The following is a 6,291-nucleotide window of genomic DNA, read 5'->3' on the forward strand; positions in this document are numbered from 1 at the left end:
CCAGAACAGTTCAACCCAAATATTCAGATGTGTGCAGCACATTTTATGGAGGACGTTTTCCTGATCCTGGTAGAGTAGACTACAATGCCAGCTGTTCTGACTCACAGACTGTAAGTACGTTTTTTATATTTAAAGAATTTGCCACTGACGATTCAAACGCGAGTTTTGAGCAGTGTAGAGTAGCGCTTGTTGTTTGTCATTTCTCCGATCACAAATGCAGACATGGTTTTATGTTTACGCGGCGCTATGCAACGCAACTCGTAAAAAGACAGTATAAGTCATTATAATCCGTAATTATGTCCCCACTGGATGCAACAAATGCCTCGTTTATAATGGGTTTTAATGTTTTTGTCTCGTCGCTCCGACCGGGCAGGGCATCACAGTATGGTAAGGGGCGTAACATTTCCGTCACACACTTGAGGTATTCGGCCAATAACAATGCACTAGATAGCTGGCCAATCAGAGCACACCTCGCTTTTCAGACCGATGAGCTTTGTAAAAATCGACGCATTTCAGAAAGGCGGGGAAGAGAGAAGGAACATTAATGTACAGTATGTGGAAAATAATGTTTTTTTAACCTTAAACCGCATAAACACATTTCATTACACCAAATAATGTTCTTTTTAGCAACATCGTATGACCCCTTTAAACTTCTGATATACGGTTTTCTGAGCGCACACATCCAAAGCACACGGGCGGAAAGCGGCCACCACACAGCATGCGAGTACTAAACTAAGTTCTCATTCACACACAAGTAATAAATCAATAAATCCACTGCTCTCGTCTCCTCTGAGGCTGGGACTTTAAACAGAGTTCTGTGCTCGTCTGTGCAGCCAAAGACAGAACAGTTAGCATGTTTTGCTCAAACTTTCGCCATGGCATTAGAACTGGTACACCGTTGTCATTTGCAAAAACACAATAACGGCACCGTGGGTGTAAACTTACAGATTAAGGGTCGGTAATATTATGAGATCCCTTTGCCACGTCACCAAGGGAGCGAAATCTGACGCGTTCATTTTCTTAGACGCTTGCAGAGAAAGACTTACCAAAACAAAGTTGCTGGGTTAATCTTTTTCACGTTTCCTTTGTTGGTAGATGCACCGGGGACCTGATTATAGCACTTAAACCCTGGATAAGTCAGAATTTCATGATATGTCACCTTTAATGGTTCAATTCATAAAACACAGTTGGTCATTCCTGTTATGCAATACCTTAAACATTGAATATGCGTTTGTTTTGCAAGTAATTTCAGAAAGCATTTATTTTCGAAAAATACATACTAGTTTGAAATTGAATTTGATATTTTAGACCACTTTTTTCATAATATACCAGTTTCTATATTTTAACAGGATTAAAGGTATATGTGACTAGTGGGGGCGGGCCCGAGAGCCGTGGAAACGGAGTGAGGCCGGTGGAGTAATTGATGATGAGCGACACCTGCACCCCTCACCGGTCTCCTGGCGAACTGGGCCGACTCCTCCGCTCCCTCTCGGAAGGCAGCCACCCCTCCTCGACCCAGGAGCGCGGTAGCGAGCTGTCCGTCCCACCTCGTCTTCCATAGTTCCAGCACCACCGCCTCGGGCAGCCACCGGCTGTCTCTCCGCTTGTTCCTGCTGCCCGATCCCCCTCAGTAGCGAGGGCTCTCTGACAGCGTGTCCCTCCTTCCTCCCGGGTTTCGGCACCAATGTAACAAAGTTCATAGTCACGGGAAGAAGGCGGGAACCGGCGAATGTTCAAAGAAAACTTTAATAATTAAATAAACACAAAATAGCGCTACAGCCCCTCGCGGACGACTGTCGCGCACAAACAGAACCAAAACACAAAATAAAGTCCAGGCCTGGTCCACTCTCATCTTTCACTGTCGTAACTCCTCCTTTTATACAAACCCGATTCCAAAAAAGTTGGGACACTGTACAAATTTCGGCCCCACCCCCACTTGTCACAGTATAGTTTGACAAAGAATGAAAGTTTACTGAAAATGTACTCACTCTTGGGCCAGATCATTGACCAGATTTGAATAAATGCATCATTAAATCTCTTGTCCACCAATGGATCCTCTGCAGTGAATGGGTGCCGTCAGAATGAGTCCAAACAGCTGATAAAAAACATTACAATAATCCACAAGTAGTCCACACCACTCCAGTCCACAAAATGTACATTTACTTACGTTTGCATAGTCACTGAAACTTAATATACTGACATATTTATAGCATCTAAACGTACAATACTGACAACACCTAACATACATTTTCTCAGTCATACTGTGACTGACATTAGAACTGTAAAATACACAAAAAAATGCAACATAATTACAGAAGGAATCCATTTTATTTGTTCACTGTAATCCAAATCTTCAGAATCCATAAGACTGTGAGGAACAGACCCAAACTCAAGCCTTTATTTAGTGATCTTCATCTCCATCCTGAGCAGCGATCGTAACCATCAAAACCCCAGTCTGTCCTCATTGCAGCCTGTAGCGTGATGACGTATTGGGTCAGATCCTTTAAGTAGTGGAAGTATAACACGCATGCGCAGTATTGGATTGTAATGGGTGGGTTGGGCTGTCATTCCCTTTGTCCAAATAACCACACCTGCGGTCTTTGCATTGACCACTTGACTACTTATATGACGTATTTCCTGTATTTGGTCCAAGTGAGCATGAAGACCACAAGTGTGTGTAAAACTTTTCATTACCTGATGGGACACATTTATATTGTTGTAAAAATGCAAGTGTTTACAGAGCTATATTTTTATTTTTAATACTTTGCATTTTAAAATCAACTTCTAAATGTCTGTTCTGTAGTTCCTATAACAGATGACACAATTTAATTTTGTGGTGCCTCTAATTAAGAGATAAAATGCAGTTGCATGTTGTACAAAATAATCATCACCACTACTCATATGCACCAATAAAACGTTCAACTCTTTGTTTTACTACCAAATTATATGAAATATCTAACTATTATTAAAATGTAACATACATTGGAAAGGTTTGCGTGACCTCTTGCGAGGTCTTGCATTTAAAATCAGTACCAATGGTGTATTTAAACTTTATTTAAGCAACGATGTCGTAGTTTTGAATTAAAGTGTTTGGTATGTAAACTATGTTTATTTATTTATTAGTTTGATTCGTTTTGGAAATAAAAATCTACTAGTCACAATTTAGTTTGTCCTTTATTAAAAAAATGGGGTCCAGAAACTATAACTGTTGTCTTTATTTTTTCCACTTATAGTCTTATATAGTTGTCAATTATTCATCAAAATCAAAAATAATTTTTTTCTCATTCTGTGTGCTATACGTGACAGAGTATAAGAGTTATACTAAAATATGTGGACACACACATGCACACACACACACACATACATATATAAATATATATATATAGTGCACTGCATAAATGAATGTCAGTCTGGGTTCCGTTAGCTGATAATAGTTTTTTTTTTTTACTGTTAATCCCATGTCCAACAAATACACACATGGTCATGGACAAGGTTATATTAGCACAGAGATGACAATTTCAATTTGTTTGTGTGTTATATGCAAGTGAAATCTCTAAGAGATAGATCAACGTTCTAATGGCTAAAGACATTTGCCGTTATTCATTCCTTTACGATCTCTCACTCTCTCTTTGTTCCTAATATATAATATTATATAATATTTTGAAACTGATATTGTATTGAGTGTTTTTTTTTATCAGACGATAGTGTGAAAAGCCCTGACTAAGGCGTTATTAGCAAGGTAAACCCTTAATAGCATTTTAGTGTGTTTTTTTTGTTCTATTATTACTGAAAATGTTTGTAATAGCTATATTACAATAAAAAAAATCTAAATAAACAAAATGTATTGGCATTAATCTAATATCCCCAGTTAAATTTAAATACATTTGATGTATAGGCTACAAAGAGTCAAAAAGACATTTAACACTGTCAGAATGATGTATATTTTAATAATTAGCTATTTACAGTGCAACATCTGCATATCATGTTACAGTGCTTGTTGTATCCTTACAATAATGGATGCAGCACTTATGTGTAGGCCTGTCACAATAATCAATATATCGACTTATCGCGCAATATATGTACATGACCTCAATCAATTTTGGTGACGCAATATATCGCCCATTATCTTTACTTAACAATGAATGTCACCATGTTTTGCACATTCCACTTGCGCCTGTGTCTTTTGCAGCTTCTCGAACATAACGCGGTGTAGTCATGAGGTGCTAGTTCAAATTTAAAAAATGCTTCTACAAAAAAATTTCATCTGCAGATATGGTCTTGTTCAGGGATCTGTGCCTTTGTGCATCTGACTGCTAAGTAGTGATTGTGTTTTTCAGCAATAGTGTGCACCCTTAATGTACAGAAAAAAAGAAGGTCAGGAAAAATCTGTAGATGGAAAAATCTCCATACAAGTTATTTGTGCATTTTTCTTTTTTTCTACTTGTTACTTTGCACTTTTTGTTAGAAAATGTTTATTTACTATTTATTCAGGTTTTTTAAGGTATCTAATATTTTGATACTTCATTTCCATGATCTAAATAAAAATTAAAAGTTTGTTGTCATTTGGAAGTGTGTTGGCCTTCTTGCATTATTATGCTGTTACATTATGATTATATATTCAGTGGCATAAAATGGTCTTTCAAATTACGATATCGCTTATCGCAATTATTTCTGGGGCAATATATCGCACAACAAAATGTTGTTATCGTGACAGGCCTACTTATGTGGGCATCCTGGAGATAAAATATGAAATGCATGCTATTCAGTATTTAAAACATATATATAAATAAATACCAAGCTTTCAAGTTGCCAGTAGGGAGAAAAACATTGTGGAAGAATTTAGACATTAACGTTTTTACATTGTAATGTAATGTAGGTAATCGCACATTGTAATGTAGGTCAAAAACCCTTGCTACGTGTACTGTGTTAGGCTAACCGACTTATCACAGCACTTATATATTGCTGCCTTTTGTTGGTCTGATTGCTTCTATTGTCCTCATTTGTAAGTCATTTTGGATAAAAGTGTCTGCTAAATGATTAATTTTAAATGAAAATGTAAATTTATTCAAAACGTACTACAGCACATGTGTGTAAAACATCCACTACGTAATGGATCTGATCCAGTACGTCATCACGCTACGGGCTGCAGCGAGCACCTCTTGTCAAAGCCCGCGCTGACGCATCAGAGGTTGTCTTGTTATTGGGAGATGAGAGGGTCTGTATTACTTACCATTGGGAAAAGTGTAACGGCTATCTTGGATCACGTGAGGCACCTCAGCTAATCATACAATGGCAGTGACTTCAGTGGCGGCTTCACAGTTTTACAGTCACATAATAGTCATTACAATTCAAGTTTAATTTTAGATAAAACCTGAAAACCAAAGAAAGAAAACATCGATATTTTTAGACACTACACAATATTACATGTCTTTTATTAAATAGTAATGCGATACATATTTGCTGGTAATAATGCTGTAAATGAGTCCTACTTGTCACGACATTCGCTACATACTGCCAAAGCGGCAGCGTTAGCATTAGCCGTTACACTTTTTTGGTTAAAGGTTGCAGGCTTGCCTTTGGGTTTGTTTAACTGTGTTTGAATGAGAAATGAGACTAATTAATGCTATATTGTTACTAAAATGGGAATTTCCCTGCATATTTCGGTCTATTACGTATTTATATCTTTTATTCACTATGAAATGGGTAGGTTTAGGTTTGGGGGTAGGTTAAGGGGTCTAAAAATCAATAATTATTTATCAATAAAATGATTTAAAAAATGCATTGATAGTTAGAAAAGGTATCTTAGTGATATAAAAAAATTATAAATATTTTACATTGTTTACCTGTAAATGCATAGTAAATTTACATTTAATACGTTTTAATACGTCCAAATTATACATTTCATCATCAATCAAAACATTTGGGGCTTGTGAACATTATGTACTAATATCTATTTATAAACAATGAGACCAGGCTGGCTGGTCAAACATCTCAGTGATTGACTACAACAATATAAGAGAAAAACAACAGTCTGACATTTTGGCAACCCTGTGAATGATAGATTATTGACCTTAGCAGAGCCGGGATCACTTAGACAGAACTAAGTGTTGTGTTTCAGATTCACCCGCATCTGATAACCCCTGCATCTGATAATGCAGCCAGGCATGCTTTTGCCACGGTTACCTGAATTCCTCCTTGTGCTCCGAGAGCCACTGATCACACTTGAATTAATCTGCCAGTATAGCCCCCCCCCCCCCCCCCCCCCCCCCCCACCCCACCCACAACAAAAGA

The sequence above is a fragment of the Sinocyclocheilus grahami genome, unplaced genomic scaffold (genome assembly GCF_001515645.1).
Source record: "Sinocyclocheilus grahami isolate Dianchi unplaced genomic scaffold, SAMN03320097.WGS_v1.1 scaffold1266.1, whole genome shotgun sequence".
Lineage (NCBI taxonomy): Eukaryota > Metazoa > Chordata > Actinopteri > Cypriniformes > Cyprinidae > Sinocyclocheilus > Sinocyclocheilus grahami.